This window comes from Papio anubis, chromosome 7 (genome assembly GCF_008728515.1).
Source record: "Papio anubis isolate 15944 chromosome 7, Panubis1.0, whole genome shotgun sequence".
Taxonomy (NCBI): domain Eukaryota; kingdom Metazoa; phylum Chordata; class Mammalia; order Primates; family Cercopithecidae; genus Papio; species Papio anubis.
Genome location: NC_044982.1, coordinates 87,930,671 through 87,947,617, shown reverse-complemented (window position 1 = coordinate 87,947,617; position 16,947 = coordinate 87,930,671). Strand labels below are relative to the sequence as shown.

The 16,947-nt window shown below is 41.0% G+C and overlaps 1 protein-coding gene across 5 annotated transcripts in view; it reads left to right on the top strand.

Moving 5' to 3' along the window:
• The window catches only part of LRRK1 (leucine rich repeat kinase 1), a 149,787-nt gene that overhangs the window by 38,557 nt on the left and 94,283 nt on the right, over nucleotides 1-16,947 (top strand). The gene's annotated exons all lie outside the window — the stretch shown is intronic.

The window sequence follows — 16,947 nt, the reverse complement described above, 5'->3', positions numbered from 1 at the left end:
TTGTTTCAGTTCTCTTTCTTTTTTTTCTTAGTCTAGCTAACGATTTGTCAATTTTTTTTTCAAAAAAAAAACTCTTTCACTTTTCTTTTTTTTTTTTTCTTTTTTTTTCTTTTTGCTTTTGTTTGAGACAGAGTCTCACTCTGTCACCCCCAGGCTGGAGCGCAGTGGCACAATCTCAGCTCACTGCAACCTCCACCTCCCGGGTTCAAGCAATTCTCTGCCTCAGCCTCCTGAGTAGCTGGGATTACAGGCACCCACCTGTAATCCCTGTAATACAAAAAAAGCCTGGCTAATTTTTGCATTTTTAGTAGAGACGGGGTTTCACCATCTTGACCAGGCTGGTGCTGACCTCCTGACCTCATGATCCGCCCACCTCAGCCTCCCAAAGTGCTAGGATTGCAGGTGTGAGCCACCGTGACCAACCTGATCTTTTCTATTATCTATTTAGTCTCTATTTCGTTTATTTCTGTTCTAATATTTATTTTCTTTCTTCTACCTTTGGGCTTAGTTTGCTCTTTTTCTAGTTCCTTATAGTGTAAAGTTAGTTTGTCTAATTGAGATATTTCTTTTTGCTTAATGTAGGCATTTCTGGCTATCAGCTTTCATCTTAGAACTGCTTTGGCTGTATCCATAAATTTTAGTATGTTGTGTTTCCTTTTCCACTTGTCTCAAGATACTTTCTGATTTCCTTTTTGATTTCTTCTATGACCCATTGGTTGTTCAGGAGTATGTGGTTTAATTCCACATATGTGTGGATTTTTCAATTTTCTTCTTGTTGTTGATTTCTAGTTTTACACCATTATGATCAGAAAAGAAATTTGATACTATTTCCATCATCTTAAATATGTTAAGACTTGTTTTATGGCCCAATATATGACATTTCTTGGGGAATGTTCCACGTGTGCTTGAGAAAAAATTATATTCTCTTGCTGTTGAAGGCATTTTTCTGCATAAGTCCGTTAGGTCTATTTGGTCTATAGTGCTATTCAAATTCACTCTTTTCTTATGAATTTTCTGTCTGGATGATCTGTCTATTATTGAAAGTGGGGTTTTGAAGTCCCCTACTATTATTATATTACTATATATTTCTCCCTTCAGTTCTGTAAATATTTGCTTTACATATTTATGTGCTCCAATGTTAGGTACATACATACTTAAAATTAGTACACTCTTTTAATGAATTGACCCCTTTATCATTATATAGTGACCTTCTTTGTCACTTCTGACAGATTTTGACTGAAAGTCTATTTAGTCTAGTCTAAGTATAGTCATTCTTTAGCTCTTTTGGTTACCATTTGCATGAAGTATCTTTTTTTATTCCTTCACTTTCCATCTGTGTGTATCTTTAAAGCAAAAGTGAATCTCTTATAGGTAGCATGTTGTTGGTTCTTGGATTTTTTTAATCTATTCAGTTACTGTGTCTTTTGATTGGAAAATTCAATCCATTTATATTTAAAGTAGTTATCGATAAGTAAGGATATACTTTTGCCAATTTGTTAATTCTTTTCTGATTGTTCTGTAGGTGGTGGTTGTTGTTGTTGTTGCTGCTGCTGCTGCTGTTGTTGTTGTTGTTGAGACGGATTCTCACTCCGTTGCCCAGGCTGGAGTAGAGTGGCGTGATCTCTGCTCACTGCAACCTCCACCTCCCAGGTTCAAGTACTTCTCCTGCCTGAGCCTCCTGAGTAGCTGGGATTACAAGCATGCACCACCACTCCTGGCTAATTTTTGTGTGACAGGGTTTCACCATGTTGGCCAGGCTGGTCTCAAACTCCTGACCTCAAGCGATCCACCCGCCTCAGCCTCCCAAAGATCTGGGATTACAGACATGAACCCCCTCACCCAGCCTGTTCTGTAGTTCTTTTGGTTTGTTCTTTCTCTCTTCGTATCTTCCTTTTTAATTTGTTGTTTTCCTGTCGTGTATTAAGCAGCATTTTTAAATAAGGGAATTATCGGAGTAAACAACTGGGGTCTTTCATTTTGGCACGAACATGAATATTTGCTGAGCTTCAGCTGTATGCTGGGCAGCATGCAGGGATCTGGCTGTGTCCACTGGCATATACTGTCCTGTCTGGAGTTGATGTTCAGGTGTTTTGGGTACGTCTGTACTTCTGCTCCCCAGCGAGCCCAGCAAGGGTGCTAAAGCAAGGCTTTTGTCTTCCACTTTTTGGCCTCACTAACATTTGACACATAGCTAAGTAAATAAGATTCCAATACCCGCTAACTTATTCATTTGAATATGCATGATTCATCTCAGATGGCTAAGAAATAAGATAGAAACCCCAGACTTCACAGTTTTGAGACAGGGGCCAAATTTCTAACTTAACTTCAAGTAACAATAATAGTAGCTAGCATTTATCTAGAGCCTCTCAGGGTCAGGCAGTGTTCTAAGCACTCCTCGTGTTTTCATCCACTTGATCCTCACAATAACCCCTCTGAAGCAGGTGCCACCGTCCTCTCCACTTCTGCAGCAGAGAAGAGGCAGTGGAGAGGACGGAAATGAGCCGGGGCCTGGAGGTGGGCCCAGCAAGCAGGGCGGGGTCAGCATGGCGGTCACACTTCTCCGTTTCTTTGCCGGGCTCTCTGTGCTCTGGGACTTCCTTTGCTGCCAACGTTTTAGGGTCATGTATTTCTGGGCAGCGTGTATGACTAAGGTCTCAGATGCTTTTATGACTTGGAAAGCCCCCAAATATTATCTTGAAAGAGTTTACATTTTGACCTGATATGAACCCTACAACTGTTGTGCTAAAGTGACCAGACTTTAGGGCAGGGTTGGAGGGGGATGTGGGGCTGAGGGGCCAAAAGAAAATCATTTTTGGAAAGGAAAATGTAGAAGTGCCTGAAGGCATCATTCTCCTCCTCTTTTACTGGGAGAATTCTGTGCCGCTGTGGCCATGCCATAGCTGTAGACGGGCAAAATCATAGACGACCCCCTTATTAATATGCAGAGAGCTCTGGAAGGTCAACAAATTGAAATGGAGAGGCTTTCAATGACACAGCCTAGGTAGGTACCCATGGCAGTGAGTAAGCAGAACCCAGCCTGCGGGCAGCACTGGGCAGAGCAGGAGGCTGGCAGACCTACTCTGTGGAGGACAGTCCAGGACCCGGGTCAGACCACATGTAGGCAGAGAAAGGAGAGGCAGCCTGGTGGGAAATTCTCAAGTCCTTTCTGGGGTGTACCCCTGTGGTTTGAGAAGCATGGAAGACGTAAGGGCTGCTTCCAGATAAGGCAGACACAGGAACAAAAGCTAAGGGAACCTTGGTCCATAGAGGAAATGAGAGTACAGTCTGGCAGCCTCATGGGCACCTGGAGTAGGGAGGAAGGGGCCAGGCCTCCTGGAAATCACCCCATTTGTGTACTTGCCGCTTCTATTTGTGTATGTATTTTTTTTATTTCTATGCATTGTGCAATATCTTTTGTATGTGCCATTTGCTTTTACAAGAAGACGATAATATTCAGACATCTTAAATACTTGTCAAACACCATGCTACGTCAAATAGCACAGCTGGGACTTGAAACCAAGTCTTCCCACGTACAGAGTACAGTTCTTTCTGTAACTGCGCGTTTTAACACAGTTCTCAGTAGATGACATGATTGGAAAATTTTCGGTGCCTCATCCTAAATGTTCCTTCCAGATTGAGACATTTTCTTCCTTTCTTTCCACCCATTCTTGTTAGGAGGAAGTTAAATTCAGTTAGGAAATATACTTTGTTAACCTGAAAAGCATTGTTTTTTAATATAACAATGTTCTTGTTATAGTAGTAATAGAGAAATAACTGGAAAATAGAGAAAAGAGTTTCGACAAGTTCACCTTGAATTCCACCATGTTAAGAAAAACCGATGTTATCATTTTGGGGGCTTCCTTCTTGTCAGTTTTCCTGTTTGTGTAGTTCTAGTGTCTGTGCATGTTATAATTGTCATAATCACCATTCTTTGCTATACTAAAAACAGTGCTGCAATCAGCATCTTTTTTTTTTTTTTTTTTTTTTGCATAGTGCTTTTTTAAATGTGTAGAACTATTCTTTTGGAATCAGTTTCCCAGAAGCACATGGCAATGTCAGAGGGTGTCCTGATCCTCCAGTATTTATAATCACAATCATCTTCCCCAAAATTGGACTAGGACTGACTCTGTGTGTGTGAGTGTGTGTCTGTGTGTGTGTGTGTTTATCTTTAAATTGTACCATTTTCTATAGTATCACTGAGTGATTTTTAATTTTCCAGAAAGATGGTTCTTCTTTTTTTATCAGGTCGGTTTTTGTCTGTTGGCTCTCCCAAGTCCCTCAAGCATCCCCTTTTGGGTAAAGGGCATGGTGTCTGCTGCGGATGTTTGAAAGTAAACTCTGGAAATACTATAGCAGCGCACTTGAGCTCTTCCTGTGTGTCTCAGCAAGCTGTGTCCCCAGGGTCTAGCTCAGCATATGGGAGGTACTAAATATTTGTAGAACGAATGAGCAATAAATAAATGAATTTTTGGAAGAGGAACAAAATCTAGGAAAGAATTCATCTTCAGAGCTTTGTATTTCTGTGTTTCTCTTCTTCTGCAGCAGAAAATTCATGGAGGGATTGGTTTCCATTTCCTCTCTGTTTTTTCCATCTAATGAGACAGGGTCATCTCATGTTTTAGTTTCCACGTTTCGGCCATGCATGTTAAGTGCTGAATAAGGGTCTCAGGTTCGGCTGTTGTCTTAGTTTGTTTTCTGTTGCTATAACTGGATGCTAGAGACTGGGTAATTTATAAAGAAAATGAATTTGTTTCTTACAGTTCTGGAGGCTGGGAAGTCTATGGGTGAGGGGCTGCATCTGGTGAGGGCTTCTTGCTGGTGGGGACTCACCGTAGAGTCCTGAGGTGACGTCAGGCATCACATGGCAAGGGGCCTGAGTGTGCTGGCTCAGGTCTGTCTTCCTATTCTTATAAAGCCACCAGTCTCATTACAGGGTCCCCACCCTGATGACCTTATCTAATCTTAATTATGTCCCAAAGGCCTCAACTCCTAATACCATTACAATGGGGATTAAGTTTCAACATGAATTTTGGAGGGGCCATTAAAACCATAGCAGTTGGGGGCTGGGTGTGGTGGCTTACACCTGTAATCCCAGCACTTTGGGAGGTCGAGGTGGGCAGATCATGAGGTCAAGAGATGGAGACCATACTGGCCAAGATGGTGAAACCCCATCTCTACTAAAAATACAAAAATTAGCTGGGCTGGTGGTGTATGCCTGTACTCCCAGCTGCTCGGGAGGCTGAGGCAGGAGAATCCCTTGAATCTGGGAGGTGGAGGTTGCAGTAAGCCGAGATTGCACCACTGCGCTCCAGCCTGACAACAGAACAAGACTCCGTTAAAAAAAAAAAAAAAAAAGCAGTTGGGAACACACAGGCTAGGAAGCAGAGGTTGAGTTTTGGTGGCAGTTGCTGGGGGTCCACATCTCAGCTCTGCTGTTGGGAGCTGTGTGGGGGCAGTTTCTCTAACCACCCAGGGCACTGGTTACCTTGTGGTGAGTGATAATGAGAAGCCCAACCTTGTATAGGTGTTGGGAGGAAGTCAAATGCTCGCAGGACACTTTCTACAGCATCCGGCGGGACTCAATAAATGGCACCAATGATCAATAATACATGAAATATTATTATAAACCATTTTATTTTATCTTTTAACATCTGGGGACACCTGTGCCAATTATTGTTCAATGAGACTTTCTTACTCTCCATTCTTTTTTCTAGAGCAACTAAGTCAAGATTTGGTAGATTGAGAGCAAAGAGTTGCTTCAGTATAAATAATACCACTGAAGAACGGGTTCACTAAGCCAGGGTGAAACACAGTTAACATTTCGCTATACATGCTTCATCTTTTAATATTTCTTTTTCTTAACTTCAACAGCAATACAAGTTCAGTGCCAAAAAAAAAAAAGATATTGAAAAACACAGAAAAATATAAATATTTTTAAAACTCCAGGCTGGGCATGGTGGTTCATGCCTGTAATCCCAGCACTTTGGGAGGCCAAGGTGGGTGGATCACTTGAGGTCAGGAGTTTGAGACCAGCCTGGCCAATGTGGTGAAACCCTGTCTCTATTAAAAATACAAAAATCAGCTGGGTGTGGTGGCAGACACCTATAATCCCAGTTACTTGGGAGGCTGAAGCACAAGAATTTATTGAACCTGGGAAGTAGAGGTTGCAGTGAGCCGAGATCACACCACTGCACTCCAGCCTGGGTGACAGGATGAGACCTTGTCATAAATAAATAAATAAATAAATAAAATTTTTAAACTCCAGTCATTTCATCTGCTTACAGCTGCTGTAATTTTTGTGTGTGCTTCAGATCTTCTTTCTAACAGAGACAGGGAGAGGGAGGAGAAAAGAGTGTCAGGTTCAGGTTTTACAAACAAAAATAATAGACTCTATGTATTATCTATACTCATAGACTCATTAGGAGCCTTTTTTCAAAGAATATTAATCACAAATAATTGGAGAACCTAGAATAAATTCTTTCATTTTGCTATATATATATTTATATATATATATTTTGTTTGTTTGTTTTTTGTTTTGTTTTTTGTTTTTTGAGACAGAGTTTCACTCTTATTGCCCAGGCTGGGGTGCAATGGTGCGATCTTGGCTCACTGCAACCTCTACCTCCCAGGTTCAAGCAATTCTCCTGCCTCAGCCTCCCGAGTAACTGGGATTACAGGCAAGCACCACCACATCTGGCTAATTTTGTATTTTCAGTAGAGACAGGGTTTCCCCATGTTGGCCAGGCTGGTCTCGAACTCCCGACCTCAGGTAATCTGCCCGCCTCAGCCTCCCAAAGTGCTGGGATTACAGGCATGAGCCACCATGCCCAGCCCATTTTGCATATTTTTAAATGGTGTCCATCTGTGTTCTGTGTTTTTCCTGTGATTTGTCACGGCCTCTATCCTACGTTCTACTTTTAGCTTGATATCTGGTAAGCATTTTTTCACACTTCTCCCTAGTCTTCATTGTCATAGGTTCTAATGGCTGCATCCAAGCCCCGTATTCTGAAGTACCAGCAGGTACTAACTTAGAAAGCCGAGTAGCAGCGACTCTGTGGGCCCCAAGGTCAGGACTCACTGCTTCCACTCCAGCTGCTCATTGCCAGCGCTGTTGTTTTGTGAACCTGTCACTGTCTTTGCTTTGTTCCTCTGTAAAATGGCAGCAGAGTCACCTCCTTCCTAGCACTGCTATGAACGTTCAGTTAAGTGAGGTGAGTTCAGTCCCCAGGCCTGTGCTGGCCCTTGGGCACCACCCTGCTCTACACCACACCCTAATTCTTGGCCTGGGCTGATTGTCTGGAGAGCTGCTCTTACCTCGGTTATGGCAGGGACCCCTGCTGAAGTCCTGGCTCAGGAGTGGTCTTTTAGTGTGTGCCATGTCATTTTTGCAGGGAAATGCCTAGAAGAGAAAATCGTGGGAGAACAGGCTGACCTCCCTCTTTTGTTATGTAATACTGTCCCCTTGCTTTCTGAAATGACCATCCAGTTGGCAAGGCCTTCTACCATGGCAAATGGACGAGAGGATGCACCCATTTCCCCACATTCACACCAGCAAGGAATGTTACAAGCCTGTCAATGTTTTACTGTGTCAGGTGGACATTACATAGCATCTTGTGATTAATTATATTTTTATTACTAAAGCAAATAGCACTTTTCCATGCAATTTTCCCCCATGGGACCAACCTGTCTATATGTAAAACCATCCATCTCCCTTTTGTTAACAAAAATTCCTAGTGATTTGGTGAGGATATCCAGAAAAGAGTAATCTATGCCATGAAGCATTTCTGCAATGAGAAATGCTGGCCTGTGAGCCAGAGTTGTTAGTGAGAGCCTGCAGAGCCCGGCCCTGGCTTTTGCTTTCCTGTCTGATGCAGGTGGAAGGCCTGGGTGATGGGTGCAATGGCCCTGAGCACCCGCCATCTGGAGAGGAATTACCACTGCGGATCACCCTGGGGCTGGGTGACCCTCCCTCCTCTGCACACCCCCAACCTCCACATCTTTCCTGAAGACATCAAGGGTTGGATTTCACCGTAATGTGACCCAGAGATGTAAACGGCTGCTGATGCTAAAACACTAGAGTGATATCTGGCAAAGAAAGAAGCATCCTTCCAGTGGAAGGCTGGCAAAACTAGGGCAACAGAGGGCGAGCCCCCAAAGTGCCAGGAGGATGTCACCTCCCAGGAAGGCCAGCCCTCTTTCTCTGGTGCTTTGGCCACAAGGGGACTCAGTGGCACAAGAAGGTCGTTAAACAACTATGACCAGGTCAGTAGCATCCTAAGCTTCGTTTTGTTTGTTCTGCATTGAGCTGTGGGCTGGTAGATCATTTTCACTTTTTGCTGCTCTACTGACGGAGGCAAATGCAATAAAAAATGTCATGGATGTGCAAATAAAATGGTAGTGTCTTTTCTAAGATTAACAGAGGATGTCACACACTTTGAATGGACTGAAAGCATTTGCCGTTTATTCTAAGTGTTTTCCTTGGCGGACAGGAGAGAAATACACACACACACACACACACACACACACACACACACACACACACGGCCAACATTTAGAACTTACAGAATTAAAGCCATTTTTTTTTCATTTCATTTTCTCTATTGTCCTAGATTTGTAGGAAAAAAGACAGTAGAGAGAGAATTTTATTCTAATTATTGGGACAGGAGAGATGGCTTAACAATTATTGTTCTGGAACAAAAGGTAAGACTGTCTCCTTGGAACATAAGGACAGATAGAACCAGGGATGGACAGATGGGGGCAGTCTCTTTCGAGGTGTGCCTGCAGAACAGTGAGCTGCCGGCCATCAGGGACACGGTTTTCACGGCCAGCATTACTCTGTCATATTCACGGAATTCTGTTTTATTATTCTTTCAGAATACTGAAAAAGAAAAATAATTTCTGTTAGATTTTGTAATTAAAATAATTTGTTTTTTCTGAAACATGAATTATGAAAATGATGTTTAAAGACTGAATTATTGGCAGCTAAAATCATTTCTCCTTGAAAGGCTGACTGTGAAACACACAGTATCACTGAAGGTATTTATTTAAAAATAGTATATTAAATTGAAAGCAATTATCAAGAACTAAATGGTTTTCAGGTCCTACAGGTTTTTAAACATTTTATGTTTTTTCTAACCAAATGCTTCTTTACATAGAAACTTTAACTTACCCTCCGTGGCCAGCACATTGAAATGCCAGTGCACAGTGAAGACTAACACTTACCAGCAACCAGAAATATGTTCACTTACAAGCTGAGAGCTCATTGTAAATGTTTCTTGTCATCTTGAATGGCACCATATGTGCTGATTCCATAACCCTAGCTATTCACTGCATTTATAATTTCATCTTCCCTTACCAGTTCCTACTTCTAACCACTGCCTTTAAAAATCAAACTAGTAACATCAACCAAACCTGAAAAAACAAATTTCCCTGGTGCTATTCATTTATCCTTCTCCTCCTTTACTTCATTAAATACTTAATTGGAATGTATTAACTTTGCATTAAAGGCAAGTTAGATGCCTAGAAATTTGGAAATTATCATCACTGTATATGAAAGTAATGATAAATTATAATTTAGAGAACAAAAAGGATTTTCTAAAATGTGAAACTGCATTATAGCAATGTTCTACTATTATTTGCCTACTTGCTTTAGCTACTTTCTTGGGACATTAATGTGTTATTGAAATAGAATGTTTGCCCCATTTTATTTTCTAATATGAATTTGAAATCTTTATGAGGAAAATATTTAGAACTGAGATATTTTCCTGTATAAAAGAATATAATTATGGACAATAGTTGATGAATAAGCACAAGTAACTGAATAATCTCAAATGGTATAAATGCATTTCCTACATTTTAAGTTTAAATCAAAAGTTGCCAGTTCTCAAATACAAAACAATAGTATTTTGGAGAAAAAAATGACTAAATAAATATTATCTCTAGGAAAAGGTGCAGAAGTTCTAAATTTTGATGAAGCCTAATTTAGCAATTTTTCCTTTCCTGGTTATTGTTTTCTGTGATGGTGAGGAGGGGCTTTTGCCTTTATATTTATATCTGAACTATTTAATTTTTTTCAGTGAGAATATGTTCTTTTATTACTTTTGTAGTTTCTTTAAAGTTTTGAATGAAGCGGTCATATATTCCCATTATGCAGGTCTTGGGAAATAAAGAAGAAAAATCTTTTCTAGTTCTGTCATGAATTCCCCCGTGGCCAATGCATAATACTCATTATGGTCAAAGCATTTTGGTCCTTTTTCTTTCCATTTAAATAAATGTTAACCATTCTCTGTATAATTTCAGGAAATTAAATGAGATTGGCAGATTAAATTAAATGCATATATATTAACTGGTATCTTTTCCTAATGTCCTTCCAACAACTTGATTGGTTGGACCAGACCCTCAGCCCACAGGGTCAGTGAGAGTGGATATGGTGTCACCCCTGCAACTTAAGAAAGTCAGAGTCAAAACAGATAAACACCACAACATTTTAATAATGTAAAGAGAACTGAGCAGGTTCCAGATTCGTATTACATCATTTACTCCACACACAAGGCATGATTGAAAAATCAAGTTAAATCACCCTGTAATCTCACAGGCACCTTATGGCCTACATACGCCCTAAGTTCCACCTTCACAATGTCCGTTAAAAGTTCCACCTTCACAATGTCCCTTAACTTGGGCTTAAAGGTTTAGCTGTTTGTATGTATGTTCCTAACATGGACAGAAGAGGCTACTTCATACCTGCTTGTGCATTCACACATACACATGCCTGTACATGTCTTTTACTAGATAAGCGGGTATTTGTTTAATTCTGAAAGACAAGCAATGACATAATTAAGTGCTCCCATCTGAGGGATGACTGTAGTTGATTCTACTCCTTCTGTGCCCTGCTAATGGCCTTTCTCCCTCTGGCCTGCTCTCAGATATCTCAGGGGCTCTGCCTGTAAATAATTAATGGTGACTCTTAATGTGTGTTGGGAAGTGAAGCTGCCTTATTCACATGTATAACCGCTTACACACCAAGCCTTTTCCCGATTCCTCTTTTCAAAAGCACACAGCCAAGACACAATAATCTCCACTCAGACACAGCAATTCTGTGTTGGCATCTCAGGAATGATACAGATTGTGTGTGATGGTCATCCATTTACTTGGATTTTCAGAATGATTGCCTTTGAAATGGAACAAGTCATGGCTTAGCGTGAGTTGTAAAGACCCTGGATTGGTATTAGGGCCTTTGCTCTGTAAGCAGCTTGCCTTTGCCTTTCTACAGAGCAGGATTTTTCAGCTTTGGTGGCAAGAGTTTATACCTTGTGTCATATGGTAAGCCTTGCATTTAGAGTATAGACATTAGGACTCACCTTTTCTCCCAACATTTTGTTATGAAAAATTTCAAACATACACTAAAGTTGAAAGAATTGAACCATCTATAGTCATATGCATACCACTCAGGTCGCACCATTAACACTTCCAAAATTTCTCTCTTACCTTTCTATCCAACTGTTCGCTCATTTTTAATGCATTTCAAAGCATATTGCAAACATCAGTACACTTCACTCTTAAATACTGTAGCATGCATAGTATGGACTAAGGTTCAGTATTGTTTGTAGTTTTTTTAGGTAAAATATATATAAAGTAAGATACACATATCTTAAATGGACTGCTTGATAAGTTTTGACAAATACAGCAACTGTGTAATGAAAACTCCAGTGAGATATAGAACCACCAAACTAATGTCCTTATGCCCCATCCACGGTAAAACTCGCTGTCTACCCTGTGCCCACGATCCACTCTTCTGACTTTTTATTCGCTGTACCTTAGAACAGCATATAAATGGAATCATTTTTGTACAAAGTTTCTTTCACTCAGCATCTTTTTTGAGATTGCTATCAGTCTTTTCACACATCAATCGGTCCTTCCTTATTATTGTTGAGTAGTTACCGTACCACAGTTTGTTTATTCATTCTCCTGTGGATGGATACTTGGGCTATTTACAGTTTGGAAATATGAATAAGGCTGCTATGAACATTCTTGGATACCTTTTTTGACATATTTATCTTGGGTAGATAAGAATGGAATTTTGTGTCACAGGGTAGGTATACATTTAGTTTTATAAGAAACCACCAGACCTGTTTCCAAAGTGATTGGACCATTTTGCACTCTAACCAATAAGGTATGAACATTCTGGTTGCTCCATTTCCTCATCAAGTAGTGTTGGTCTTACAATTTTAGCTATTCTGGTGAGAGCATAGTGGTATCTCATCGTGGTTTTAATTTGCATATCCCTGATGACCAATGACATTGAGCTTTTTGAATATTTTTTGCTGTTCAAATCTTTACCCTCTCTCTTTCGTTCTCTCTTTCTCTCTTTCTTTCTTTCTCCCTTCCCTTCCCTTGCTCCTTCCTTCCTTCCTTCCTTCTGTTTTGTTTTTTTTTTTTGAGGCAGGGTCTTGCTCTGTCACCGAGGCCAGTGGAGTGCAGTGGTGCAATCACAGCTCATTGAAGCCTTGACCTCCTGGGCTCAAGCCATCCTCCCACCTCTCAGCTTCCTGAGTAACTGGGACTACAGGTGTGCACCACCATGCCCAGCTAATTTTTAAAATTTTTTGTTAGAGACAGGGTCTGTATGTTTCCCACACTGGTCTCAAACTCCTAGGCTCAATGGATCCACCACCTTGACCTTCCAAAATGCTGGGATTACTTTGTTGTGAGCCACCTTGCCCAGCCTGCTCATTTTCAACTGGATTGTTTGTCTTTTTGTTATGGAGTTATGTGAGTTTTTATATTGTAGATACCATTCATTTTCAGATATGTTTTGAAAATATGTTATTGTGGTCTATAATTTGCCTATTTAACTTTAAATGGTATCTTTTGAGGAGCAGAAGTTTTAAATTTTGATGAAGCCTAATTTAGCAATTTTTCCTTTCCTGGTAATTGTTTTCTGTGTCCCATGTAAGAAACCTTTGCTTACCCTCAAGTCATGAAGATAGTCTCCCGTATGATTTCCTAGAAGCTTCATAGTTTTAGCCTTTATGTTTATGTCCATGATTCATCTCAATTATTTTTTCTTTTTTTTAAACTTTTTTTCAAGTTCAGAGGTACATGAGCAGGATGTGCTGGTTTGTTGCATAGGTAAACATGTGCCATGGGGATTTACTGAACAGATCATCCCATCACCCAGGTATTAAGCCCAGCATCCATTAGCCGTTCTTCCTTATGCTCTTTCCCCACCCTCCCTCACCACAGGTGCCCAGTGTGTGTTGTTCCCCTCGTGTGTCCATGTGTTCTCATCAATCAGCTCCCACTTATAAGTGAGAACATGTGGTATGTGGTTTTCTGTTCCTGTGTTAGTTTGCTGAGGATAATGGCTTCCAACTTCATCCATGTCCCTGCAAAGAGATAATCTTATTCCTTTTTATGACTGCATAGTATCCTATGGTGTATATGTACCACATTTTCTTTTTCTTTTTTTCTTTTTTTTTTTGAGACAGAGTTTTGCTCTTGTTGACTAGGCTGGATCACAGTGGTGCTACCTCGGCTCACTGCAACCTCTGCCTCCCAGGTTCAAACAATTCTCCTGCCTCAGCCTTCGTAACAGCTGAGATTACAGGTGCCCACCATGACACCGGGCTAATTTTTTGTATTTTTAGTAGAGACGGGGTTTCACCATGTTCGCCTGGCTGGTCTTGAACTCCTGGCCTCAGGTGATCCAACTGCCTTGGCCTCCCAAAGTGCTGGGATTATAGGCGTGAGCCACCACACCCAGCCACCACATTTTCTTTATCCGATCTATCACTGATGGGCATTTGGGTTGATTCTATGACTTTGCTATTGTAAATAGTGCTGTAATGAACATGTGTATGCCATCTCAAGATAATATTTGTGTATGGTGAAAAGTAGGGGTCACTGCTTTTTATTAAATGAGGGTGTCCAGTTGCTCCAGCACTATTTACTGAAAAGACTTTGCTTTTCCCATTGTACTGCTTTGGCTCCCTTGTCAAAAATCAATTGGATGTACAAGCACAGGTCTATTTTTCAACCCTCTATTCTGTCCCTTGGAGCCATTTGTCTATACCCAGTACCATACTGTCTTGATTACTATAGCTTTGTAGTTTGTTTTTTGGAAGGATAATGGCTTCCAACTCCATCCTGCCAAAGTCTTGAAATCAGTAGTGTACATTCTCCAACTCTCTTCATTTTCAAGATTGCTTTGGCTATTCTAGGTCTTTCAAATTGCCATATAAACTTAAGAATCAGATTGTCAATTTCTTTCCCCAAAAAATGACCCTATTGGAATCATAGTTGGGATTAAATTGAATCTATAGATAAAATCAAAGAGAACTGACATCTTAACAGTACTAAGGCTTCTAATACATGAAGATGGATGTCTTCCCACTTATTTAGGTCTTGTTCAATTTCTCTCAGCAATGTTTTATGTTTTCAGCATACAGATCTTGCCAATCTTTTATTACATTTTTTTCTAAGAATGTAATTTTATACTATCCTAAACTACTTTTTCAATTTTTCAAATGTTAGCTGCGATTATGTGATTCATTTTTGTGAGGTGTATGTCTGTGAGCCAACCGTGCTATGCATTTACATTTAAGAAGAAAAACAAGGCCAGGCACAGTGGCTCACGCCTGTAATCCCAGCACTTTGAGAGGTTGAGGTGGGTGGATCACTTGAAGTCGAGAGTTTGAGACTAGCCTGGCCAACATGGTGAAACCCTGTCTCTACTAAAAATACAAAAATTAGCCAGACTTGGTGGCGTGCACCTGTAATCCCAGCTACTCAGGAGGTTGAGACGTGAGAATCACTTGAACCCAGGAGGTGGAGATTGCAGTGAGCCGATATCGTGCCACTGCACACCAGTCTGGGAGGCAGAGTGAAACTGTGTCTCAAAAAAAAAAAAAGAAAAAAGAAGAAAATCAGTCCAAAGCCTGTTTTATTCATCCCTTCAGAGAGGCAGCACAAAGATGGGGTGGGTTTAGCCTGAGAGCTGGGAGACCAAACTTCTGTCCCAGTTTACCTCTACTGGCTGTGTGAACTTGGCCAAGAATGATTGTGTTGAAGTCAAAATAAAAATATACAGATAAATTTTTATTTTTTATTTGTACAAATTTGTGGGGTGTAAGTGACATTTTGTTATGTGTATATAGTGCATAGTGATCCAGTCAGGGCATTTAGGGTGTCTATCACCTGAATACAGTACATTTTTGTTAACTATAGTCACCCTACTCTGCTGTCAAACATTGAATTTATTCCTTCTTACTGTATGCTTGTACCCTTTAACCCACTTTTGTTCATCCTCCCTGCTCCCACACTCACCCTTCCCAGTCTCTGTGATTTGTTTTTCCCATTTTTCCACTCTCTTCCTCCATGTGATCAAATTTTTAGCTCCCACAAATAAGTGAGAACATGCGATATTTGTCTTTTTGTGCCTGCTTATTACACTTAAGATAATGACTTCCGGTTCCATCCATGCTGTTGCAAATGAAAAGAGAATTTTTTTTTTTTTTTTTTTAGACAGAGTTTCACTCTGTCACCCAGTCTGGAGTGCAGTGGTGTGATCTCAGCTCACTGCAACCTCAGGCTCCTGGGTTCAAGTGATCCTCGTGCCTCAGCCACCTAAGTAGCTGGGATTACAGGTGCATGCCACCACGCCCAGCTAATTTTTGTGTTTTTAATAGAGACGAGGTTTCACCATGTTGGCCAGGCTGGTCTCAAACTCTTGACCTCAAGTAATCTGCCTGCCTCAGACTCCCAAAGTACTGGGATTACAGGCGTGAGCCATCATGCCCAGCCTGAAAAGAATTTTAAAATATAATATTTTATTGGGATATAAGAATTGTAATTTATGATACATATATATATAGAGAAAGAGAGAGAGAGAGTGTGTTGATATGTTTGAAGAATAAAGAGAAAGTTGACAGTTTTGTAATAAAAAGGAGAAATGTTAGGGGTGTTTTACAAGAAAATGTATTAGTATTAGCAAGATTTTGGAGAGTTGGCAAGTTATGATGGGTGAGTGACAGTTGTAGGTAAAGCTAGTTTTAGAGTCGTTTTAGTAGTTATTAGATAAAACTGGTTTTAGTTGTAGTAGACATTTTTAGTAGTCGGACTTGTAGAGAATTATATTTTTGGAGTAATGTTACATGCCCGGAGTGCTTTTTCTTCTTGGCTTCTCAGCTCTGTTTTAGTTGGGTGTAAAAACAATAATCCAATTTGCATGATCGCCTTTCACAACAGTATTCTTTACCTATTTCTGCTGTCACTCCACGCAATCAGAATTTAACTCCTCATCCATTGCGGTCTTTTCTGTAATATCTATGGAGAGAAAGCTTTTTACTGTTGTTCCCTAACCTCTTTGGAAATCTGGTAGAAGTTTTGAATTTTGTCCTTGGAAAAATGTACACACACACATCCAGTTTTGTGTACAATTTTAGGATGTTCAGGAAACTTTAGAAGCCTGTTAGCCTTTTGGGGTCCACAGACCCTCACTGTGAACCCCTTCTAGTTCTAGAGTGGAAGCTCAGGGAGGGCAAAAGGCCGCCGTCGTTTCCCTCTGCTCCTTCTGCACCCAGCGAGTGCTCGGCCCATCATGGCCGCTCAGTAAATGACTGTCGCTTTTGTTGAATGGCCCGGGTGCTGGATCGTGGCCTCCCGCAAGGCTGGCCTCTCCTCCCGAGTGGCACCAGGTGCTCAGATGACCTGGAGCAGCCCAGTGCTCTGGTGAACCAGCGCGACCCGAGGCCCAGTGTTTCGGGGGTTGTCCCAGATTGTTACGCAGCGCGTTTGTGCAAGAGCAGGTCTGGAGTGAGGGCTGCTGATTCTAAATCCCACGCCCTTCGTGGGGTTTTCTAGGCAGGCAGGGAAAGTGTCCAGATCTCCACACTCCCAGGAGTTGGCCTGTCTTTCTTCCATCACTAAATACTCTATCCCCTGTGGGCA